The sequence below is a fragment of the Odocoileus virginianus genome, chromosome 23 (assembly GCF_023699985.2).
Source record: "Odocoileus virginianus isolate 20LAN1187 ecotype Illinois chromosome 23, Ovbor_1.2, whole genome shotgun sequence".
Lineage (NCBI taxonomy): Eukaryota > Metazoa > Chordata > Mammalia > Artiodactyla > Cervidae > Odocoileus > Odocoileus virginianus.
The window spans coordinates 254,340-281,237 of record NC_069696.1 but is presented as its reverse complement, the minus strand read 5'-3'; the positions used below and the strand labels follow the sequence as shown (position 1 = coordinate 281,237).

Sequence of the window (26,898 nt, the reverse complement as noted above, 5' to 3'; positions counted from 1 at the left end):
ATAGCAAGGAAATCCAAAAGAGAAGGGATACATGTATGCATATGGCTAATTCCCTTTGCTGTACCGCAGAAACACAACATTGTAAAGCAACTATGCTCCGATTAAAATTAATTTTAAAAACATAAAAATGAACGTATTTACAAAATAGAAACAGACTTACAGATATCAAAAACAAGCTTACGGTTACCAAAGGGGAAACACTGGGAGTGGGGGAGAGACATGAATCAGGAGTCTAGGGTTAACAGACACACACCCTACTATATGTTATATAGCTTTCCAGCATAAACCTAATGTATAGCACAGGGAACTCTAATCAGTATTCTGTGATAATCTATACAAGAGAAGAATCTAAAAAAGCATGAATATATATATATATAAGCAAATCACTTTGCTGTATACCTAAATCTATCACAACATTGTAAATCAACTATACTCTAGTAAAATTAAAATATTAAAAAAGAACATATATATCATGGAATAATTACCACAATTAAGTTTACTAACACATCTATCACATCATATAATTATTTTTTCTGTGCGTGTGTTATGAGTACTTTTAAGGTTGACTTTAGTAGTAATGATCAAGAATACAATCAATATTATCAACTAGTCACACATATATTCCATCCCCAAAGCTTATTCATGTTATAAGTACAAGCTTGTACCACTTGATGACCATCACTCATTCCTCCCACCCCCATTTCTGCCTAGGTAACTACCAATTTACTCTCTGTTTCTATGAATTTAGTTTTTTTTTAGATTCCACATATAAATGAGATCAAAGATTTTTTTCCCTTTGTTTTACTTATTGCATTTAGCATCCTGCCCTCCTACATTAGCTATATGTTGCTGTGCTTCAGATTACTGCAAAACTTGGCAGCTGAAAGAAGAAAACATCTAGCATCGCATAATTTCTGTGGGCAGGAATTGACATGATTTACCTGGGTCTCTGACACATGATGTCTTACAAGGTGTAATCATCTGAAGTTTCAACCACTCAAACCAACTTACCTGGATGTCAGCAACATTCAGACCTTGCTGGACTATTTAACTGAGAGCCTCACTCCCTTGCTGGCTGTTGGTTAGAGGACTGCCTCAGGTCCTTGTCATGCAGGTCTCTCCATAATTAGGTCATACCATGGCAACTGGCTTCAACAGAGCAAGATAGGTAGCAAGGGGGAAACCAGAGTCATCCTGAATCCTAATCTCTCAAGTGACAGTGGTTTTGTTGTTCAGTCACTAAGTCGTGTCCAACTCTTTGGGACCCCATGGAGTGCAGCCCATCAGGCTCCTCTGTCCATGGAGTTCTCCAGGCAAGAATACTGGAGTGAATTGCCAGTTCCTTATCCAGGGGATAGTCCCAGATCAGGGATCGAAACCTTGTCTCCTACATTGATTGGTACATAGATTTTTTTTTTTTTTAGACATTGAGCCACCAGGCAAGCCCCTTAAGTAACATAGCTTTTGTCAAATTTCATTTGTTAGATGCATGTTACTAGGTACATTGGAGTGTGGGGATTATACAAGGATGTGAACACAGGTGACAGGAATAACTGGGACACTTTACAGCCTGTTACCCCAGCCCTCTGTTCCTAAGCTGGATGAGATGCTCCCTATGGACAGGGAAGGAGAGGGAGGATTCCTCCCTGGATCCCAGGCCAGGAGCTGTAACTGAGACGGGGAAGCTGGGCCCTAGTAGCCTTGGGCACATCTACAGGGAGGGCAGCATCCAGAGTCTCTGGAGGCCTGTCCTCGTGGTGTCCCTGGAGCTGGTTCTATAGGCTCATGAGAAACACCTGGTGCCTCCCTTCTTGCTTCAGGTTCAGTGATGGCACATTGGGAGCTTTTAGTTGGCCATTGTAGGAATATTTATACCACAGAAGTCAAGAAATGCTATTCACAGGGATTTTTTCCTCTCGGACAACTCATTTTTAAATACTTTTCAGCACATCACTACATGGTCTCCTAAAATCTCTCCTGTGTCCCGTGTCTGTGTCTGTCTTGCAGCTCTGGAGCTGAGGCTGAAGGATGGAGCCCACAGGTGTGAGGGGAGAGTGGAAGTGAAGCACCAAGGAGCATGGGGCACAGTGTATGTTCAGTACTGGTTTCTGGAGGATGCAAATACGTTGTGCAGACACCTGGAATGTGGAGTTGCCATTGATGCTCCCAGAGGGTCTTATTTTGGACCAAGACTTGGCACTATTTGGTATTTCTGTCTTTCTTGCAACAGGACAGAGCCTGAATCAACTTTGAGTATCAATAACTGTGTTCAACCTGATTTTAAAAACAATACTCATATCTTGTCTCATGACCAGGATATTGGAGTGGTCTGCTCAGGTAAGTCCTGTCTGGTCTGGGAGGGGATATCCAGCAGGAAAGACCTCAGTTTCATTCCCAGAATGATCATGGGAAGATCATATCACAGACTTTAGAGTGTCTTTGGGGGAAGACTCTGGTCACAGTGGTTGGAACCACAGTGGATCAGGGGTTCCTGGATCATTAGGTCCTCAAAAGAGTGTAAGGGCTTGCTTGGCCCTGGACAGTGTAAGGCTTCAGACCTGTGGACAGTTGGACTCTTCATATCTCTATGATGTGTCATAAGAGGCAGGGAGGTGAGGTCAAGTGTTACGAACAAGCACAACCGCTGAATTGTACTTTTATATAAAAGGATGATGAATCAGTTTCATCTTGGTAATTACTTTTTATTCTTTTGGGATGGCCAGTCAGGTTTGGCCAAAAGAGAGGACTTAAGAGAGGGGCAGGCACACATAGTTTATTATGCTCTCTGATCTTAGAGAAACAGAGTCACCAAAGGCATGAGGGGACCATGTCAGGGAGGCTGCAAGGGGGCTGGCTCAAGAAAGCATGAGGAGCCAAAAGAAAGAGTCACACAGACAAGTGACAAGTGACAACACTGGGCTCAGGGTGCAGTTACACAAGGAAAAGGCCCGAGGGTATTTCACTGGTTCATTTGAACGTCACTAGACACATTCAGGGCAAGAAGGAGGATTTGCGGCAGCAGCTAGAGTCATCTTACAGGTGCACCTGGTCACATGGGTGGGGAACTCACATCCCGTTAATGGGGATGTTGATACAACAGGGAAACACGACTGGCAAAACAGGTACTAAGGGCAGTGAGGCTAAGAGGACCTGAATGACTCATGAGATGTGTTCAGTACCAAGTGTGTTTGACCTGTGTCGGTGTGGAGGCAGTAAAGACAGCAGTGAAACTAGGATTTGAGGAGTCATCACAGTATCTTCCAGAGATGTTTCCAGTTGTTACCACAATGGTGGAAGAGACACCGTAGACATTATTCCCATTTGACCAGGTGGACTAGAGGAAAATCAGGTATCACAGTGAATTCCTAATGTAGTTGGTTGAGTCTTTGAAAATGTTCAACCATCTGGTGGGTGGGACAGGGGGAGCCCTGAGAACATCTGCAGTAGGTTTCTAGCAGCTCATAGTCAATCAGTTCTTTTGGGGATGATCTCTGCAAAACTGATTTTTCCAGTCTCACCCTCAGCAGATCTTTGGTGATACTTGTTGAGACCACTTAAGAAAAGAATTACTTTCATTTTTAAGTTACTTTGAAGTACATATTTAATGTACACAACTTGAAACTTAGGGAGGTAAGTATACATCTGTGATGTATGATGCATGATATTCATCACTGCAAATATTTTTTTCTGTTATTATTATTAAAAATAATTATTTTCAAGGGGCATTTGAATTTCAGAAAGAAATTCTTCTTTTAAGAAAACCTGTTTTCTGGCATTTCATGTAACATTCTTTATTGCCATAATGCCCTAATCATGATTCCAACTGCAGGTAAACTGGTGGAAACACTATAGCAGTCTCTGTAATCAGCTTGTAAGTGAAAATGGAGTGTGCAATGTTTGAACTTTGTGAGATACTGAAGCCTCTAATGTTATTATTTTAAGAAAAATGCTGTCTTGTTGGGCTTGCCAGGTGGCGCTAGTGGTAAAGGATCTGCCTGCCAATGCGGGAGACATAAGATATATCGGTTCGATCCCTGGGTCAGGAAGATCTCCAGGAGCAGGAAATGGCAACCCACTCCAGTATTCTTGCATGGAGAAACCCATGGACAGAGGAGCCTTGTGGGCTACAGTCCGTGGGGTCTCAAAGAGTTGGACATGACTGAAGCGACTTAGCATGCAGGCATTTAATGTCTAGATATTAATTTCTGGTTAAGATACACTTGAAAATTAAAAGGGTGCTCTGGCATTTAAACCTTGATAACAGTTTTTACTCCCTAACACTGCTTTACTTCAGGCTTTCATATAGTTATGAACTGTTCTGTTTTTTTTTTTTTTTTTTTTTCTGCTAATCTCTTCGTCAGTTTTATCTCTCTGGTCTATCCCTTCTATATTTTCAGGAATATGTTTTAGTGATGTTTGAGTGAAGGTAGGCCAAAGTGGTGATGCAGAAGCAGTAAGAAGAGAATAGCATGCCTGTTCAATTATCTAACTGAAATTGAAGTCTTGGAGTTTCTTCTTCTCAATTTTAAGAAAGTGGAAGTGAAAGAGAGCCTCATCCCCTTTACTGGATTGTTGGAAGTGAAGTACTATGTTTAGGAGAAACCCAGAGTAGAAACAACGACACTGAGAAGATTGTGGAGGAGCTTGCACGAAATACAGAGAGGACTTCAAGAAGTTCAGGAGAAGGATTTGGGAGGGGCTTCACACTCTCACCTTCACAAACTGAGGACTGTGGTGCTGAAGTACAAAATGGTGAGGAGATGAAGATGCAAGGATTGCAGGAAGGGAGGCTGGGAATCAACATCCAGGTCAACTCCCACATTCACCACAGCCTCTGCGTTACACTTCCCTCCTGCTCTCGTTCCTTCCTGCCCTCTCTGACTTTATTTTGATGTGGGAGTCATGTCTGTGCTCCATGGTAGAGCTGGCATTTCAAGGCTGCAGTTTTCTTTGTGGGAAGTTTTTGTAGTAAGGATTCTATTTCTTTAACAAATACAGGACTGCTCAGATTTTCCAATTTTTGTGCTATCAAATTTTGGTAGTTGTATTTTCAAGTAGTTTTTAAGGACTCAGACAAGTTTTCAAAATTAGGATAAAATTTTGTGTATATCTCGTATCTTTTAAATATTGGTAAGATCTCTAAGGGTTTCCCTGGTGGCTTAGCCAGTAAAGAATCTGCCTGCAGTGCCAGAGACCTGGCTTCGATCTCTGGTTTGGGAAGATTCCCTGGAGAAGGGAATGGCAATCCACTCCAGTATTCTTGCCTGGGGAATCTTATGAACAGAGGAGTCTGGTGGGCTACAGTCCATGGGGTCACAAAGAGTTGGACACGACTCAGTGACTAACACTTCAAATTCAAAGGCCTATAATGTTAACCCCCCTTTCATTTATGGTGGTATTAAATTTGTGTATTCTCTCCTTTTTTTCTTGATTGATTTTTTTTTTTTTTTGGCTAGAGGATTATCAGTTTTATTATCCTTTCAAACAGAATTATCAATTGACTTTATTGATTTTATTTTTTGTGTATGTTTCCTATTTCATTGATTTTTGTTAGTTTTTATTCTTCTCTTTTGTTTTGATTTCCTGTATTTCTGTAGATTCTTGAGATGGAATCTTACATCATTTGCTCTCAGTTTTATTTTCTATTATAGTGTAGGTATCAAGGAAACATCAAAGCTATAAGTTTTCTTTTAAACACCATATCAGTTGCATCACACTGATTTTGAAGCTACATAATTTCTTTTGTATTTTATCATTGTGAAATGTTCCTTTTTCCTCTCTGAATATATTCTTTGTTCTATAGTCTTATTTTGTACAATATTAACATAGATAGTATAGCTTTCTCTCATCAGTGTTTTCATGGTTTATCTTTTTTGACCTCTAATATGTTTTCGTGTTTATATTATGTTTGTTTTTGTATACAATGTATGACTTTGTCTTACTTTTGCCTAGTCTGATTATCTTGCTTTTATTTGGAATGTTTAAATTATTTAAATTTAATATAATCATTTATATAGTTGGGTTTATGTTTACTAACTTGCTGTTTGTGTTATGTTTTCTTTGTTCCTATTTTAATCTTTAATTGGATGTTTTAAATATTTTATTTTATGTACTTTATTGGTGTATTAGCTATGCTTCTTTTTGCAGAGTTTACCATAATGTTGAAATTATTACTCTTTAATCACATTTTTCTTTAAATTATATCATGTCTCTTATTATATAATGTAAGACCTTGCTATAGCATATGTCTATTTCCCTATTCTTATTATTTGTGCTACTATTGTCACACATTCTACTTGTAAATATGTTATGAATTTTGTAATATAATGCAGTTGTTTTTGTCTTAAATATTCTAGTCTTTTAAAAATGAGAAAAAGATTTTAAAATATTTACTTGCAGAATTATCATTTAGAACCATTCTTGTAGCTTTGGGGGGATTCAAGTTTTCTTTTATTTTTAATTTCCTTTAACTTTTAGACTGTTAGATAACATTTTTGTGTAATATAAGTCTGGTGGCCTCAAATTCTATCATCTTTCATTCATCTGAAAATACTTTTTCTTTCAGTTTTGAAAGTAATTTTCAAAAGTGTCTGAGTTCTAAGTTAATATTCCTCACCCACGTCCCCTTCCCCGTACTTTAAAGATGTTTTTGCATTATTGTTTGGCTTGTGTTACCTCAAACAAGAAGTTAGTAATACTTAAAATATTCCCCCTGTACATAGTATGTCAATTTTTCCTGACTAATTTAAGATTTGTTTTTGTTTATGAGTGGGTCTCAGCAGTATATTATTAAGTGCCCTAGGTGGTTTTGTTTATGTTCATCTTGCTTGATATTTGTTTAGCCTCTAAGATCAGGGGGTTTATAAGTGGGTTCATTAAATTTGGAAAAATTCCATCTATCATTGTAAAATATTTTTTTCTACTCATCCCTTATACTAAATCTCCAAATAACATGTTACATGGTCTGATATTATCCCGCATGCCACTAATTTTCCACTCATATTTTTCTGCCTTTTTTCTCTGTCTATTTCCATTTGGATAGTCAATCGCTATGTACCAAGTTTCCAGTTCTTTTATTCTGCAATGTCTAGCTTCTTGTTGAGTTAATCCAGACAATTTTTCATTCCAGATATTGTATTTTCCATTTTGGAAGCTCCATTTGCTTATTTTTTTTTCTAGTTTTTTTCTCTACTTTGTTTTTATACCTCACTGTGTGTGTTAATTTCTCAGCTGTGTCTGACTCTTTCAGTTCAGTTCAGTTCAGTTGATTAGTTGTGTCCGACTCTGCAAACCCATGAACTAACTGAAGCACACCAGGCCTCCCTGTCCTTCATCATCTTCTGCAGCTTGGTCAAGCTCTCATCCACTGAGTCAGTAATGCCATCCAATCATCTCATCCTCTGTCATCCCCTTCCCTTCCCGCCTTCAATCTTTCTCAGCATCAGGGTCTCTTCCACTGAGTCAGTTCTTTGCATCAGGTGGTCAAAGTATTGGAGTTTCAGCTTCAGCATCAGTCCTTCCAATGAATGCTCAGGACTGATTTCCTTTAGAATGGACTGGTTGGATCTCCTTGCAGTCCAAGGGACTCTCAAGTGTCTTCTCCAACACCACAGTTCAAAAGTATCAATTCTTCAGCGCTTAGCTTTCTTTATAGTCCAACTCTCATATCCATACATGACTACTGGAAAAACCATAGTTTTGACTAGATGGACCTTTGTTGGCAAAGTCATGTCTCTGTTTTTTATTTTTATTTATTTATTTATTTCATTTATTTTTATTAGTTGGCTCTGTTTTTTAATATGCTGTCTGCTGCTGCTGCTAAGTTGCTTCAGTCCTGTCTGACTCTGTGCGACCCTATGGATAGCAGACCACCAGGCTCCTCTGTCCAAGGGTTTCTCTAGGCAAGAATATTGGAGTGGGTTGCCATTTCCTTCTCCCAATATGCTGTCTAGGTTGGTCATAACTTTTCTTCTAAGGAGCAAGTGTCTTTTAATTTCATGGCTGCAGTCACCATCTGCAGTGATTTTTTAACCCCCCAAAATAAAGTCTGTCACTGTTTCCACATCTATTTGCTATGAAGTGATGGGACCAGGTGCCATGATCTTAGTTTTTTGAATGCTGAGCTCTAAGGCAACTTTTTCACTCTCCTCTTTCACCTTCATCAAGAGGCTCTTTAGTTCTTCTTCACTTTCTGCCGTAAGGGTGGTATCATCTGCATATCTGAGGTTATTGATATTTCTCCTGGCAATCTTGATTCCAGTTTGTGCTTCATTCAGCCAGCATTTCTCATGATGTACTCTGCATATAAGTTAAATAAGCAGGGTGACAATATACAGCCTTGACATACTCCTTTCCCAATTTGGAACCAGCCTGTTATTCCATGTCCAGTTCTAGCTGTTGCTTCCTGACCTGCACACAGATTTCTCAAAATGCAGGTCAGGTAGTCTGGTATTCCCATCTCTTGAAGAATTTTCCACAGTTTGTTGTGATCCACACAATCAAAGGCTTTGGCATAGTCAATAAAGCAGAAATAGATGTTTTTCTGGAACTCTCTTGCTTTTTCAATGATCCAACGGATTTTGGCAATTTGATCTCTGGTTCTTCTGCCTTTTCTAAATCCGGCTTAAACATCTGGAATTTCACGATTAATGAACAGTTGAAGCCTGGCTTGGAGAATTTTGCGCATTATTTTGCTAGCTTGTGAGATGAGTGCAATTGTGTGGCAATTTGAGCATTCTTTGGCATTGCTTTCTTTGGGATTGGAAAGAAAACTGACCTTTTGTCTGACTCTGTGCAACCCCATGGATTGTAGCCCTCCAGGCTCCTCTGTCCATGGGATTTGCCAGGCTGGAATAGTGGAGTGGGTAGCTATTCCCTTCTCCAGGGGATCTTCCCAACCCAGGGATAGAATCTAGGTCTCCTGCATTGCAAGCAGATTCTTTACTTTCTGAGGGCTTCCCTGATAGCTCAGTTGGTAAAGAATCTGCCTGCAATGCAGGAGACCCTGGTTTGATACCTGGGTCGGGAAGATCTTCTAGAGAAGGGATAGTCTACCCATTCCAGTATTCTGGGCGTCCCCTTTGGCTCAGCTGGTAAAGAATCTGCCTCCAGTATGGAAGACCTGGGTTTGATCCCTGGGTTGGGGAGATCCCGTGAAGAAGGGAAAGGTTACCCACTCCAGTATTCTGGTCTGGAAAATTCCATGGACCATATAGTCCATGGGATTGCAAAGAGTTGGACATAACTGAGCGACTTTCACTTCACTTCTCTACCTTCTGAGCCACCAGAAAAGCCCAGGGTATATTTATATTAGAGGTTTAAAGACCTTGGCAGCCAATTCAATCATCTCTGTAATTTCTGAATTTGCTTTTAATGATTTACCATTTTACAGGTTATATTTTTCTTTTTAGAAGTCTAGTAGTTTTTTGACTGGATGCCAGACATTGCTAGGCAGTCTTATACCAGAAAGAACTGCTGTTCAGTTGCTAAGACATGCCTAACTCTTTGTGACCCCAAAGCTTGCAGTATGCCAGCCCCCCTTGTCCTTCTCTATATCTCAGAGCTTGCTTGGATTCACGTCCATTGAGTCGGTGATGCTGTCTAACCATCTCATCCTCTGCCAACCCCGTCTCCTTTTGCCTTCAATCTTTCCCAGCATCAGGGTCTTTTATAGTTAGTTGACTTTTAGCATCAGGTGGCCAAAGTACTGAAGCTTCATCTTCAGCATCAGTCCTTCCAATGAATATTCAGGGATAATTTCCTTTAGGATTGACTGATTTGATCTCTTTGTAGTCCAAGGGACTCTCAAGAATCTTCTCCAGAGCCACAACTCAAAAGCATCAGTTCTTTTTGGTGTTCAGCCTTCTTTATGTTCCCAGGCTCACATCTTGTTGTTCCTCTCAACAAGACAATTTGAAATAACCTGTCCTTAAGTTTGCTGATCCTTTGTTTCACATGATAGTTTGCTTGAGGCCCTCTGTTGAATTTTTCAGTTCAGTTTTTGTATCCTTGACTTCCAGAAATTCTGTCTGGTTTCCTTTTGTGTTTTCTGTTTTTCAGTATATGTGTTGCCAAAGTAAACACTGTGTTTCTATTTTTTTTTTATTAAACTTGGCCATTTGTTCATGTACTCTCTTCCTGATGGTACTTGATTGTCTGTTTATGTTCGCTTATAGTCACTGAGTTTAATACAATTATTTTAAATTTTTTTGTCAAGCAGTTCATAAATTTTCATTTTTTCAGGGTAGGTTGCTAGAGATTACTGGTTTCCTTAAGTGGTATCATATCTTCCAGGTTCTTCATGATCTGTAGGCTTGCATTAGTGAGTGTGCATTTGAAGGAGCAGACACTTCTAGAATTTACAGACTGATTTCAACAAATAAAGATCTACTGCCTTGTCCTTGAACCAATAGGACTGCCCCTGGTCTTATGGTCCAGTGAAGCTGGAGTCGTATTATGTGGCTGCTGCTGGGACTGCAGTTGTGTCTCTGGTCAGTGGCCCTGTTGGCAGGTGCATGGATGGGTGTGACTTCCTCTGGGTGCTGAAGTGGACAGGATTGCCTCCCTAGTGTGGTAAAGTGAGGCAGAGCCTAGGTCTCAGGGTGCACTAGAATCTGCACTCACACTCACGTCCACAGTTGACAATCCTGTTGTCAGGGATGCCAAATGGTGTGACTCCTTCTGGATGTCTGGGTAAACAGGACTGCCCAGGACCATGGTGGTGCAGGGTTGGAGCCACATCAGGGAGCAGTTTCTGAGTCAGTACTGTCTGAAGTTGGCAGGCATGTTGCTGGGGGCACAATGTTTCTGTGGGAAACGAGGGTTGGGGAACCTCCATTCTTGTCATCTCACTGATATCAGATATAAATACAATTAGTACAATGATAGAATTAAAATCAACTAATATCACTCCTTAGCATTTTCTATAATGCCTGTCTCAGAAGAAAAACCTGTGTTAGGTGCTTTCTGGCAAACTCAGTGTAAATTTATACTCTTGAAAACTCGTGTAAACTTCAACTCAGAACTCACTCTCTCCCTGGTTCATTGACAAATCCCAGGTTTTCAAGAGAAATATCTAAGACCACCCCTTGTCTCTCCTGTGACTTTCTGAGCTTACTTAACATAACAGATTCAACTTTTCCTCCATTTAGATAATCTAAGAAATTCTTGGAATATTTTGCCATCAAAAATTATCAGAAAAATAAAATTCAGTACCATAAAAATGGATTAGTTATTATGTCAGTATTTCTTCTCTTGGGCCATCATCTGTCTACAGGTTGGCATGCACACATGGATCCAGCCTTTATGCTTTTTTCTACCCCAAGCCACTTGAGGAATGGCTCATGAGGGAGAAAACTGATCAGATTATTAGCCCCACAAGTCTTAGGAAAGCTTTCTTACTTTGTCTAGATGGCAGGTCTCTACTGTCTTATAGCCATTTTGCTCTGGATTAGTTCTGTTCTTCATGTCTCTATACTCAAGTTTGAGTGCCCACACATTATGCATTATATCTTTGGGCTCTATAGTTCCTAGGCCCCTAAATGAGAAATTTACTTCTCCAACCAATGTTAAAATATACATTCCTTGTGTTCAGCCATTACAGATGATCTGTCTTGGGCCCTGTAGTTTCCTGGCCTCTAGATCAGGAATTCATATTTCTAATCAATGTCAAAGGATACATTTTTGGGATTCAGTCATTCTAAGCTGACCCTGCTTCTGGGTTTCTTTTCAGAAACTTGCTCAGGAAAATGCAACTCTGATAGTGACTTTTGAATTCTCTCTTTATGCTTCACTCCTGGAAAAGAAAAGCTTTCATATCATTGTCTGTGACATATTGTTTCCAATTGTCAAGCCAGGATCATGAACACTTACTGGGTTGTTGTTGTTTTTCTCTAAGGATTTGTGCATCTGGCTGGAGGGGATGGACCCTGCTCAGGGCGAGTAGAAGTATGTTCTGGAGAAGACTGGATCCCAGTGTCTGATGGGAACTTCACACTTCCCAATGCCCAGGTCATCTGTGCAGAGCTGGGATGTGGCAAGGCTGTGTCTGTCCTGGGACACGTGCCCTTCAGAGAGTCAGATGGCCAGGTCTGGGCTGAAGAGTTCAGGTGTGAGGGGGAGGAGCCTGAGCTCTGGTCCTGCCCCAGAGTGCCCTGTCCAGGGGGCACTTGTCACCATAGTGGAGCTGTTCAGGTTGTCTGTTCAGGTGAGATGCAGATCAGGACTTTAACTTCCCTGCGCACTCTGTTAAGGTAAAAAAACATGAGATTTAGTTGAAATTTTGTCTTTTCCAACCAGCATACACAGAAGTTTGGCTCATGAAAAAGGTACCTCTCAGTGTGAGGGTCAAGTGGAGATGAACATTTCTGGATGATGGAGAGCGCCCTGTGCCTCCCACTGGAGTCGGGCCAATGCCAATGTTGTTTGCTGTCAGCTCAGTTGTGGAGTTTCCATCTCCACCCCAAAAGGAGGAGAAGGAAATGATCAGCTCTGGAAAGCCCAATTTTACTGCATGAGGAATGAGTCTTGTCGGGAGCTGCTGGGATGCACCCAGTCCGTGACAAGATCATGGGACGAGAGAGGAACCTGCAAGGCAGCTCTTCCTCACATGGACTGCCCGGGGGCCCGATATATCCCTTTGGGAATCACTGGGATGTACCCAGATAGTGATAAGGTCATGGGATGAGAGAGGAAACTTCAAGGCAGCTCTTCCCCTTGGGGTTGTCCCGGGGGCCCGTTATGTCTCTTTCCTCTTTCTGTCTTACTGTTGTTGGGCTTTTTATTAATTTTTGGAAATGTAATATATAGTAATAAGGCCTCCCTGGAAAAGTCCAAGCCTATTTAGAAATGCTCATGATTGCTCTGGCTCAGGACATGACCATAAACATCAAGTCAAAAAGGAAAAGGCCACAGGCATAGTTTGGCTGCTTGCTTAGAAGATTATAATGTTCTAGAATAGAAAAGAGTAGAGGCATTTAGATTTAGAAGTAGATATACTGCTTCAGTTTACTTGCTCCTTGGTTGAGAGGGTTTTCATTATTGCTATTTCCTTGCTGCTATTTGTCCATTGTTTCCCCTTTCTTAAACAACATGGAAGATTATGGGTATTTTTGTAGAGTTAGGAAATTGGGTACATAGGATTTCAATAAAAGATTTATATCAACTAGCTTCACTGCCATTACCTCACTGTCAATAGAGGTGTTTTGCTGCTTCATAGTTAATCACTGTAGACTTTGTAATTTTAGGTAAAGAAAAATATCAGAGTTTTCACATGGTACCATTCTCAGAAATGTCAAACATGTTTGCGTAGCCCTTCCCATGTATTGTTTTATTGTCTAAAGAATTCATACTATACCTGAAATTTGTGGAACATTGTTTTTGTGAGAGTGAAAATGTTAGGCCATTGAGGCAAGAAGGCTAACATACGGGACATTTAATAAAAACTCCTGTAATCGGAAATGTTCCAGATGAATGCATAGGGGAAAAACATGGGAAAGAAAAATATTGACAGAAGCACGAAACCAATGTCTGATGTAATATGTGGTGACTTAAGGGGGAGGTAACGTTCATTCTATAAAACCTGAGCTGTCCTAAAAATGAAAAAGCTTTTTCTTCCACGCAACCTTCTGTGTGTGTCTGTCCTCTTCCTCGCTGACGCCACTCATCCCTTGGGTACTCCTGGACCCGCTGGGGCTGGACTCCAGTGGAGTCCTTCCTGTGGAAATGCCCTGTGACTGCCCTGGGTGGTCCTGACTGTTCCCATGGAAACATGGCCTCTGTGATCTACTCAGGTAAGAGAGAGAAGGGATACTGGTACCTAGGATGCTCGTGGAGTGAAATGGTCTCAAGAGCAGAGAGTGAGGGAAAACTGGCTTCAGATGTTAGAAGTTTCACAATGAAATACAGGTTCCATTGTTATTCATTCATTTTTCAGATCAGGGGCAAGAAACATTAAGGGAAATATATTTGCTAAGTAAACATGGCTATTTAAGCATAATCATGGAGAGCGAAGTATAAGAAATAAGTATATACCTCAGTCAGTGTTTTTTTTTCCTGCTGAACCATGTGAGAATTACCATACCCATCAGATTCCTTAACCAGACATCTCAGCATGTATTTCTTAAGTACAAAGACATTATTCAAATTCAGGAAATTCTGATTTCACAAGTTATTATTAACTGTTTTTTTGTTTGAAATACATCTGAACCTGAAGTTGTTTTCTTTTGGTTTCATAGTAGGAAAATTTAAATACAAATTCTGTATTTTTTAATAAATCAGAATTATTCAGATTTTCTGTTGGTTCTTGTGTCATTTAAACTGGTATTATTCAAAGAATTTTCACTTTAGCTAAATGTTTAAGTCTTGGTAAAGAGGAAATGATGTCAGCATCATGGTGGTATAAGATATCCCTCCTATTTGCTTCTCTTTATAGCAAGTAATTAACCATACATCCATGATTAAAAGAGCTCCTGTGAAAGTTGTGGGATCCAATATGAGGATGATCACCCACCTGGGCATCCAGTAATAGGCAGACAGACGTTGGTACAGACTGGACTCAGCAGAAGCTAGTGAACCTGTCCCAAACCCCTGGGCTATGGTCACGCAAAATCTGGAAAAACCTGGTGAGTGCTGACTTGGTTAGACACCTAGGAAAATTGTTAGAAGTCCAGGATTCCTGAGGGGAGATTTCAGTACTCTGTTGAAGTCAAAATAAAAGTTTGAATGATTGGAGAGGATTATAGAATTTTGCCAGTGCTGCCCCTCACTCCAAGGTGACACAACATAAATTTGAACTATCCAGTGGTGCCTCTCCAATGGGGGAAAAGGAGAACAGTGAGCTAGTGCCCACTCAACACTGCCGGGGAAACCAGTTGAACCTCCTTGACTGTGGGGAGAGAGGAAACATGAAAGGTCATTAGAAATGTCAAATGGAGTAAAAGGGATGCAACTCATACTGACTTTGCTCAGGGCTTAAGCCGGAAGCCCATCCATAAGCCTCTAGGGGAATGTCAACAAAAGTCTCCCTCCCTAGGCCTGTGGATACTACAGTTCCCAAGTACTGAACTCATACTTACTGTCACCATTCTGACAGCTGCTTTTGTATGTTCCCAAGTGTGGAAATGAGAGCAAATTCCAGTAAATGGAGTGATCTCAAAAAAATAGACTAGGGTCTGTGGGCAAAGAGGTAACCACAGACTTGAGATGTAGCACAACATTCTGCAAAACAGAAGAGAGGTTTCCAACTGCCTGGTGAGTTGTAAGCACCAGAGAAGGCATAAAAGCTTGTTTCTGTTACAAGAAGGAACAAGAAATGTAGAGCAAGTGAGTCTATATAAGGTCAGAGAAGAGTACACACTCCCTTAAGTGTAATTAGTAAAGATTTGATGGGGTGTGTTCTACATCTAAAGCAAAAGCAGCAGGGCAAAATTGCAAGGAACTTGAAGAATCAAGGAAAGATGTCATCAATTTGCAAAACTGGCAAAGATACACATGTCAATGACATAGAACTTTGTGATCCAGCTCCTAAAGAATCCAACACAGCTGTTTTGAGGAAACTGAATGAACTACAAGAAAAGACAGAAAGACAATTCAGTTAAGTCAGGGAAATAATAGATGAACAAAATGAGAAATTCAATAAAGAGAAGTTATAAAAAGAATGAAATAGAAATTCTGGTGCTGAAGAATTTAATAAATTAAATGGAAAAAATGCAATAGAGAGCATCTACAACAGAGTAGATCAAATTCAAGATAGAATCATTGGCTACAGGATATAACGTTTGAAATAATGTCAGTGGAGAACCAATGGAATGAGTAAAAAAGAAGAAAGATATCCTATGTGATTCATAGGTCTCCATCTGATATACAAATATTATTAAAATAATTGGGGGTCTAGGAGAAGAGAGAGAGAGGGTGGGAGAAAGTGTATTTAAATGAATAATAGCTGTGAACTTTTCTAACTTGGGGAGATGCTTGAAAATTCAGGTTGATAAAGCTAATAGTTCACCCTATAATCCGAATGCAAAAGACCTTCTCTCAGAAACACTATAATTAAACTGTAAAAAAATCAAAGATGAAGAATCATAGAAGTAGCAGAAAAATTATTAAATAAAGTGGAATAACTAAATGAATATAATGTGCTGTTTAAAATTTGAAACTCTACTGGTCACAGGTAGGACTAGCTTGTTCACATTTCTTAGGGCCACAGATTGATGACTTATATACAGTTTATCCATATACACAGACTGTCTTCATGAATGATCAATGAAGCATAAAGCAAACATCAGTGGTGTTTTTTTTACAGTAGCAAAATATAGGGAAAATTTGGAAAAATGCCACTTAACATAGTATAAAAAAGTGAAGTCACTCAGTCATGTCTGACTCTTTGTGACCCCATGGACTGTAACCTACCAGGATCCTCTGTCCATGGGATTTTCCAGGCAAGAGTACTGGAGTGGGTTGCCATTTCCTTCTCCAGGGTGTCTTCCTAACCCAGGGGTTGAACCATTGTCTCCCGCATTGCAGGCAGACTCTTTACTGTCTCAGTCATCCGACTCCCTTTATCATAGTATGAAGACTGTTAAATATGTAGGAAGAAACTTAACAAAATATCTAAAGGACTTTATATTGAAAGTCACAGAGCATCTAAAAAAATAAAGATGTATACCAGGTTCATGGATTTGAAAACATAAGAGGGTTGTCAATCTCTTCATGGGATCTATATGATCAATCTAATCCTAATCAAAATCCGAGCAATATTTTTGTAGAACTTTATAACTCAATTATAAATTATATATTTAAATGTGAAGGAACTAGAATGTACAAAACAATTTTGAAAAAGAAGGACAAAAATAGAAGCAAACTAACTTCAAGTTTCCTGCAATGTATCCAGAGCAATGTGGTCATTGAATAAGAATAGCTAAATAGATCAACAGAACATAAAATATTAGCAATAGAAATCCAAATTCATATATAAGTTGAAATTCTACAAAGACACAGAGATATCTCAAAAGGAAAAATATAATATCTTCAAAAAATAATCTGCTAACTGAATATCTGCATGGGAGAAAATGAACTGCTATCCTTATTTCACATTGTTAAGTCCCATTCTCCCCATCTTCACTCTGCAGAAAACCCCCAATCCATCAAAGTAGCTCCAATAAATGGCTATTCCCATATCAAATTCAATTATAAAATGTGTAGGAGAAAATATAAGAAAAATTACCATGATCCTGGAGAAGGCAAACATTTCCTAAGGCAAGTAAGGCATTAATCGTTAAAAAAATGAGAAGTGATTTTCATCAAAATTAAAATATTTTTCTTTTTGAAAGAAAACATTAAGAAAATGAAAAGACATTCAACTGATAGGAAGAAATTAATTGCAATAAATATATCTAACAGAGGACTTGTATTCTGAGTAAGTGAAAAATTTATAACAAAAAAATAAGAAATACCCAGTTTAAACATGGGCAAAAGATTAAGAAAGACAATTCCCCAAAGATTATATACAATTGGCCAATATATAAATGAAAAGATACTCAATATCTCTAGTTATTAAGGAAATTCAAATTAAAACATGAGATATAAATTCACAAACTAGAATGGCTAGAGTTAAGGAGACTGACAATTCCAAGTTTGGAGAAGGATATTGATCCACTAGAACCTTCATATACTGATGATAATAATGTATAAGAAAACGGCTCTTAGACAACTTTATGTTACTCAAAATTTCTATTACCCAAGAGGAATGAAAAGATATGTCCATAAAAAAATTTAAGCTAGAAAGGTCAGAATATTTTTATTAAAAAAAATAATATACTACTATAATTTTCTTTAGAGAAAGAATGGAAAACAAATTATGGCATATTCAACAATGTAAGTGTTTAAACAATACAAAGAATAAACTACTCATAAAGCCAACTACACTGAAAATCTCAGTGCATGTTAACTGAAAGAAGCCATGTGAAAGGGATTATCTATTGTATGATTTTATGAAATCCTAGAAAACACAACTAATCTATTGTTGTAACCTGGAAGGGCTAGTTTTAAATTTACACTGAATCTTCTTCTGTGACTTTAACTCTTTTTTGTTATTGTAAACCTACATGATGGCCTGCCTCAGGGAGATAACCTGAGTTGCCCACCTGTGAAGAAACGCTGGGCTGGATGAAGCAAAAACTGGGATCAAGATTGCCGGGAGAAATATCAATAACCTCAGATATGCAGATGACACCACCCTTACAGCAGAAAGAGAAGAAGAACTAAAGAGCCTCTTGATGAAAGTGAAAGAGGACAGCGAAAAAGTTGGCTTAAAACTCAACATTCAGAAAACTAAGATCATGGCATCTGGTCCCATCACTTCATGGCAAATAGATGGGGAAACAATGGAAACAGTGACAGACTTTATTTGGGGGGCTCCAAAATCACTGCAGATGGTGACTGCAGCCATGAAATTAGAAGCTGCTTGTTCCTTGGAAGGAAAGTTATGACCAACCTAGAGAGCATATAAAAAAACAGAGACGTTACTTTGCCAACAAAGGTCCATCTAGTCAAAGCTATAGTTTTTCCAGTAGTCATGTATGGATGTGAGAGTTGGACTATAAAGAAAGCTGAGTGCTGAAGAACTGATGCTTTTGAACTGTGGTGTTAGAGAAGACTCTTGAGAGTTCCTTGGACTGCAAAAGATCCAACAAGTTCTTCCTAAAGGAAATCAGTCCTGAGCATTCATTGGAAGGACTGATGCTAAAGCTAAAACTCCAATACTCTGACTACCTGATGTGAAGAACTGACTCATTGGAAAAGACCCTGATGCTGAGAAAGATTGAAGATGCGAGGAGAAGGGGGCGACAGAAGATGAGATGGTTGGATGTCATCACCGATTCAACGGACATGAATTTGGGTGAACTCCAGGAGTTGGTGATGAACAGGGAGGCCCAGCGTGCTGCAGTCCATGGGGTCGAAAAGAGTCGGACATGACTGATCAACTGAACTGAACTGAACTGAAGGACTGTAAGGAAATGAAACTAATATATTCCCCTGCCTGAGGACAGCCATTCTAGGGGACATTTGCAAGGGTTGAATAGTCTTTTTACTTTGTTTCCTCATCTCTTCCTCATCTCTGATTCATAAAAGAACCTGACAACCAGGCCCTGACAAGATGGTTATTTTGAGGTGCTAGCCTTACATCCACCCCTCAACTGTCTTCTCCATTAAAGTCTCTTCCTTGCCTCAACCGCTCGTCTCTTGGATTCATTGCTTTGTTGTGCGGTGAGCAGAGTGAGCTTGGATTTGGTAACACTGTGATAGAAGATGGATCAGTATTTGCCCGGGTCTGCGTTTGTTGGGCTTTTATTGGTTGCAAAAAGCATGTAGGAACTTTTGGGGTAATCCTATATGTTCCGAATTTTAATTGTGGTAGTGGTTACACTGGCACATGTGATTGTCAAAACTTATGAAAAGATGCTCAATATATTTTACTGTGTGAATAATTATACCTCAGGAAAGAAGGTTTTACCATCTGTCTTCTGTTTTTAGCTTAATTCTACTTTAGTAAAAAAAATATTAAAAAAAAATGATTTTAGCCCTTAAAAATTTTTTTGGATCCGACTTTTTTAATATGATAAGCCCTAGTAAATGGCCTGTAAGTGCTTGGAATAAGGTGTATTCTGTAATTTTGAGATGTATGTTTATTAAATGTGTTAACTTAAAAAGTAGTCACAACCTAGAAGTTAAAAGTTATGTTCTATTTGGTGGGAATTCTCAAGACTTTGAGCCTGGGGGACAGCATGTCAAACAGCCTTGAGAAACTGCTCCGAGGAAGTGGGGAAGGAGTCAGGTTATATCGAAGTTGCAACAAAGGAGGCGGGTAGTATGAACATCAAAGATTATTGTTAATTAAGGAAAATCAGATGACTTAGCACTCTTCTATACATGGGAAGATGCAAGCAGCCAGGCTCACTGAATTCATTCTTTTTATGTGCATCTCAGCTATCTGGGGCCAGGATCCAGCTTCTTGATTTTATTACATCCTTAGTTCTCTGATCACTGCTCACTGTAGGCAGTGGAGGCAGCTGACAGCTGCTGGATCACAGGCATTGTTCTTTTGGGGCTTCCTTTGTGGTGCCCTCCAGGCGCAGAGATTCACATTTGGAGGCCCCAAATTGCTGATGGCTGTGACATTCTTGTTTACTAACCTGGCAGGACATACTCTATTTTGTAATCACACCATTCACATCTTCTAAATATTTAGTGATTGGTTTTGCTGCTTCACTACTGAGTTACTGAGGCTGAGAGTGTTTTCTAGTTACTGTTCCCATGAAACAAAATTAGTTTAAAATCTAGTCACTTAAAGCGACCATTTTATTGTGCATAACACAGATCACCAAGCATTTTTCCTTCAGCCCCAGTGGTGTTTCTTCACCTCCTTTCAGTCCTAATCGACAGCATTGTCCAAGCCCATCAGGTTTCTGCTAATAATCTCCTCCACCCCATCTAGCTTCTGCCTGTTACTTTGTTCCAAAAGCAATGTCACTAGTTTTAGGTGGCACCCCAAATTTGAGTCATTATGGATAAAGATGCTATGCATATGCATATACAAGTCCTTTTGAAAACAATACAAACACTTCATTTGTCTTCATAAATTCTTAGTGATATAGTAAGTTTAAGTGTTTAGTTACTATTGTTACATAAGAGAATTTCCCTCAAAATTTACCAGCTTAAAACTCCTTTTAATCTTTTCTCACAATTTCCTGCATAAAGAATTACAGATGTGCTCAGATTTGTATTTGTCTTGGAGTCTTATCAGGTTGCAGCCCAGTATCAGCTGGGGCTGACATCATCTGAGGAAACAACTGGGCTGGGGATCCAGGATGGTTCATGAACAAGCCTGGCAACTGGGTTGAACTGAGTGACCAGAGACCTGCACGTGACAGTCCCTGCAGGACAGAGCCTCAACAGGGCAGACTTGCCTTAAAGCAAAGTCCTAAGTGATTACACAGGAAGCTGTCTGAGTTTTCAGACCTGCTGCTGAGAGTCAAGCAATGTTATTTTCACTCCCTTCTATTGCTTACTAGGAATTCACGAAGGCCAGCAGAGCTTCAAGAGAAGGAGACATACATCTGAATTCTCAGTGGATATGACAGTAAAAATTTTGTGGATATGTTGAAAACTTCCAGCCCTCCCAGCCCTCTGATCATTGCTGTTTCTGCAGGAAACCAGACCCAGGTGCTGCCCCAGTGCAATGACTCCCTGTCTGAAGTAGGGAGGCCGCAGGCTCTGCGGCCTCAGAGGAGAGCGCCCCCTACTGCTCAGGTGAGGGTCCCACAGGACAGAAGACCCTTTTCATTCCCCAGTCACCGCCCCATTGTCCCATTTCTCTCTCCTCAGACAGCAGACAGCTCCGCCTGGTGGACGGGGGCGGTCCCTGCGCCGGGAGAGTGGAGATCCTTGACCAGGGCTCCTGGGGCACCATCTGTGATGACGGCTGGGACCTGGACGATGCCCGCGTGGTGTGCAGGCAGCTGGGCTGTGGAGAAGCCCTCAATGCCACGGGGTCTGCTCACTTCGGAGCGGGATCAGGGTCCATCTGGCTGGACGACCTGAACTGCGGAGGAAAGGAGTCCCACGTGTGGAAGTGTCCTTCCCGAGGCTGGGGGTAGCATGACTGCAGACACAAGGATCTGCAGGGGTCATCTGCTCAGGTCTGGGCTGCACACTGTCCACAGTCTGGGGAATGGGTGGAACCCTGGAGTACGGGGGTCTGAGCCCTGAGGGAGAGATGCTGAAAGGACCAGAGTAGGAGGCTTCCTCCCATGGAGCCTGTCTTTCCAGCAGACATGAAGACGAGGTGCTTTCACTTCCTCCTGCAGCAGCTGAGATTCTGGTCCTTTCTTCTCCCCAGTGTTTCCTGGCAGAGCTGTTTCTCAGTTTCCACGTGAAAGCAGGGCTCCTTCCTCTGTTCCCTGTGGCAGTACAGTCTGGAGATCCTGTTGACTTTGTAATGACAGCACAGATTTACTCTGTTCAGTTCTGTAGCTAGGAGTCTGACGAGGGTCTCTGTGGGCCAACATCCCAGTGTCCACAGGGCTGAGTCCCTCCTGGAGGGTATGGGGAGGACTCGTTTCTCAGCCTTTCCTGGTTTCATTGTGGCCTCATTCCTTGTCTCAGAGCCCTCTTTCTTCTTCTTCAGACAACATTTTCTCCTCTGACCTTTCTTCCATGTCTCATCTCCCTCTAAACACAGTCAAAAAGAGAATTCCAGTTTTGCAGATGGTAGGTCTAAGGATGTGATTGTGTGTATGAATGTTGAATTTATCAGTAATGTCTGACCCTTTGTGACCCCATGGACTGTAGCCCACCAGGTTCTCTTGTCCATGGAGTTATCCAGGCAAGAATACTGGGGTGGGTTGCCATTCCCTTCTCCAGGGGATCTTTCTGACCTAGGGATTGAACCTGGGGCTCCTGCATTATAGCAGATTCTTTACCATCTGAGCCACCAGGGAAGCCCAAGAATATGATTACATTGGGTTTACTTGGTTAATGCATAATGTTGCAGGCTAATATCACAATCCCAAGGTCCTAAGTTTCTAGTCTTAAAAATATCTGCCAAGTCTGTTTTGAAATGAAAGGTAACATTCACACCTTCCAGGGATTAGGACTTAGACAATTGTGGTTCATTATTCTGCCCATCTCTCCAATATCTACATCACTTCCCTTTCACATACTCTTTTAGAGATTTTGACAGGAAGCATGATTCAGCTCCCCTCCCTACAGAAGTCCAGGTTGGTCTTCCTCTTTGTTCGTATCCACTACATCATTGTAGTAGAAGTAGAAAGACAGACATTAAAGGACAAAGTCAGTTGAACTGGAGACAAATCTTATCTTCAGTCTTGTCACCTAGTGGATATCTCCTCCTCAGCAGGATCAGGAATTTATGGTCACAGGTTCTTGAGGAGAGGATAACCCAGAGCACTGAGTGGAGTGCTCACTGTGTCCTGTCTCCTCCTATTTCAACCAGAGTTTCTGACCCTCAGGATGGTGAGCAAGACCACCAGTGTGCTGGGTGGCTGGAAGTTTTCTACAGCGGGACCTGGGTCAGTGTCTGCTGCAGCCCCATGGACGACATCTCTGTGTCCATGATCTGCAGACAGCTTGGCTGTGGGGACAGTGGAACCCTCAGCTCTTCTGTTGCTCTTAGGGAAGGTTCTAGACCCCGGTGGGTAGATGGAATCTGGTGTCGGAAAACTGACACCTCTCTCTGGCACTGTCCTTCTGACCCTTGGAATTACAACTCATGCTCTCCAAAGGAGGAAGCCTACATCAAGTGTGCAGGTGACTTATGTCTGTTTCTGTGTCTGTCCCAACCCTGTAGGGTGTTGTTAGAGTGATTTTATAATTTCCAATCTAGGGTGAGTTGAAATTGAGTCTAAAAAATGTGCATGTGTGTGTTTGTGTGTCTCTGTGTCTGTTTGTTTACTTTTGTTGTGGGATGTGGAGACTGATAAACAAGTAAATAAAGTTCTTTCAACTGGTGCTAAGATGCAGTGAATGTCTCAGCCCAGTAGATAATGAGCCTCTGTTTACACCTGTTGTTTGGACTGAACCAAGGAGCTTTAGATAATATTATTTGGGGACAGGACCACCCCCAGCTGTCCCTGATCCACTGTTTCCCTGTTGTTTGCAGGAAGAAGACCCAAGAGCTGCCCAGCTGCTGCCCCCTGCACAGGTACATCAGCCTCGCCCCCTCCCAGGGCTCCCAGGGGCTCCTTCTTCCCACCAGGGGCGTCACAGGAGGGGCTGCTGCCTTTTCAGACAGAGAGAAGCTCCTGCTCAGGGGAGGAGACAGCGAGTGCTCAGGGCGGGTGGAGGTCTGGCACAGCGGCTCCTGGGGCACCGTGTGCGATGACTCCTGGAGCCTGGCAGAGGCCGAGGTGGTGTGTCAGCAGCTGGGCTGTGGCCCGGCCCTGGAAGCCGTGCGGGCCGCGGCGTTTGGCCCTGGAAACGGGAGCATCTGGCTGGACGAGGTGCGGTGCGGGGCCGGGAGTCCTCCCTGTGGGAATGTGCCGCGGGGCCCTGGGGGCAGAGCGACTGCAAGCACGAGGAGGACGCCGGGGTGAGGTGCTCTGGTGAGTGAGGGGCGCGGGTCCGCCCTGGTGAGTGAGGGGCGCGGGTCCGCCCTGGTGAGTGAGGGGCGCGGGTCCGCCCTGGGTGAGTGAGGGGCGCGGGTCCGCCCTGGGTGAGCTGGGGCAGCGCGGGGGCAGTGGGCTGGGCCGGGCCTGATGGGGAGTTTGTGTTCAGACAGTGTCCTGGGGCTGGGCCGGGCGTGGTGGGGAGTTTGTATCCCATCCTGGTGCTGGGGCTCTGATCTAGGACAGGGAAGCTGGGAGGACTGGACACTGATGTTGTGGAGACTGAGGGGTGATTTCAGGCTCAGGAGGGGAAAATGGGCTGCCCTGTGTTTTGGCCAATCACCCTGCTCCAAACTCCTGTTTTTCTCTTTAGGTGCAAGGTCAACATTGCCCCTGACTACAGCAGGTACCGTGATCCATCCACGGGCAGGGGAGAATACTCAAATACTGGGGGCCTGTTCTGTGGGCCCTCTGACAGCTCAGGAGAGGAAAGAGCCTGAGGAGCCCTGGCTGGTGGGGGGGACCGGGGCATTACTTTGGGGAACTCCTCTGCCTTGGTTCCCAGGACCAGAAGGTTCTCATACCCAGAGTCCAGGTGAGTCTGGTTCCGGTGGTGCAGATTCTAAGGTTCTCCCACCTGCCCCTGAGTGTTGCTCCTCATCAGTGAGGTGCGGGTCCCAGGAATGTTTGATGCTCTTTCTCCTGAAGCCCAAGGAGAAGGGATGAGCCAGGTCCTCAGAGGCTGTCTCTGCAGGGCAGCTCCCTGACAATCCCCGGCTCTGCCTCAGCTGGAGTGGAGTTGACTTGTCTCAGGACAAGACTCGGAGAACCCCAGTCACCGTCAGTGCACTTGGGTCTGAGGCTGGGATGCCATGGTCTGGAGCTCCCTTGAAATGCTGGCACTGGGGGTTTCTCTGTGCCTAGGACCTTCTCCAGCCCTCTTGCCTGTTCTCCTTAGGGACCAGACCAGCCTCAAATCCTCTCCCTGGCATCTTCTCCCTGCCTTGGGTCCTCTGCCTCATCCCGGGGGCCCTTCTCTTCCTGGTCCTCATCGTCCTGGTGACTCAGGTGCTCAGATGGAGAGCAGAGCGCAGAGGTGGGCTGTAGGGGGAACCGGGGACCAGGGAGCATGTGTGTAGGCAGGAGATGGGACAGGTGTGAGGAGGGGAGTCTGGGCCAGGTCTCTGTTCTGAGTCTGCAGAACTCCATGTGCTCCGTGCTAAGTTTTAAGGGTTGAATAGACAGAGCACTGGGGTGTGAACTCTCATAAGTCATGGCCTCTCTTATGAGACCAAAAAGAGCTGGGGCTGAACTGTGGATTCAGGTCAGACAGGGGAGAAAGTGCCGAAATGGTACCCGGAGTGGGAGACAATGCCAAGGTTCAGGCAGCCTGTGTGTGAGCACAGGGGAGATGAAGGGTGGGTCTGCTAGATTGGGATGCCTGGGACATCTCTGACCTGCTGGGGCGTCTCTTAGCCTTATCTTGCTATGAAGATGCTCTTGCTGAAGCTGTGTATCAGGAGCTCTATTACCTTGTGTCACGGAAGGAGGGTCTTCTGGACAGCCCAGGTGGGTGTCTCTGCCTGCCCTCCTGGGACCTCTGGTTGTCACCTCCCACTGGCTGTGCACATCTTCTCAGCGTCAGCAGACTCCACTCATTCCCCAGGCTCACAGAGGTGGCTCCTTCAAAGTGGCAGGATGGCCTCTCACAGCCCCGTGAGCCCCCAGCCTCTGTCTACACTGCAGGAGCTGGGCCTGTCCCTTCTCAGCCTTAACACAGGTCCCGTAGGTGTGGGGAGGGTCATTCTGTGTGTTGTTTTTCTCCACTTTAGGCTTCCTGTCAGATGGTGAGGACAGCCATGACTCCAGATCTGCTCCAGGTAATAGAGGTGAACCTGCTTCAGCTGAGTGTTGTGGAGGAGAGTTTTCCTCCTCATAGAGAGGAGATGTAAGGGGAACAGTCTTCCTTTGATGGACCAGAGGCATCCCTTGTGTCCAGATAGGGTCTGTCCTTTTCCTTCTCTGGGTGTTCTATGATGTCTCACATTTGGGGCTGGGCCCTCTGTGTCCAGAATCACAAGAGACACACACTGGTTTTAAAAATAACATCTGTAAAGCACAGTTTGTCAAAATACTTTAGTAATGCTCAGTGGTGGGAGAGTTGCTTTGAGATATATATTTTCAATCAGGAAATATTAAGATATGTAAAATCATGTTTTAGTTTATGGACACATCAAAATGAAACATGGTCTCAAAAAAAAAATCTTTTGAAACAAGGAGTGACAGGTGCCTCTATTTAGCAGCTCAGAAACTCTGGGTCAGAAGGGATCTTAGGTATTTCCCAGATCAACCCACTTATAATGTGGTTTCATCTGACCCCTGCTCTGCCCTCAGAAGCCCCAGTTCAGAGGACTGATGCCCCTGGTGAGGATTATGATGATGCTGAAGAGGTACCAGTGCCTGGGGCTCCTCCTGCCTCTCAGGGGAGTGAAGGAGGAAGTGCTCCCAGAGAAGGAAGATGGGATGAGGCCTCAGACAGGTGAGTGGGGTTAGCTGATCCCTTGTAATCTTTGGTCTCTGTCCAGAAAAGGGTGAATTTGAGCTCCTCAATGCCAAGCCTCTCTACAGTTTCAAAACATGGGTAATCTCATGCATTTACTGGGTTCCCTGGTGGCTCAGATGGTAAAGAATCTGCAGTGCAGGAGACTGGGGTTTGATCCCTGGATCAGGAAGATCCCCTGGAGAAGAGAATGGCTACCCTCTCCAGTATTCTTGC

The 26,898-nt window shown here is 42.6% G+C and overlaps 1 pseudogene; it reads left to right on the top strand.

Annotated features, from left to right (window-relative positions):
- LOC110137275 (antigen WC1.1-like) overlaps positions 1 to 25,897 on the top strand; it is a 34,575-nt pseudogene extending 8,678 nt beyond the window's left edge.
- The last annotated feature ends 1,001 nt before the right edge of the window (positions 25,898 to 26,898 follow it).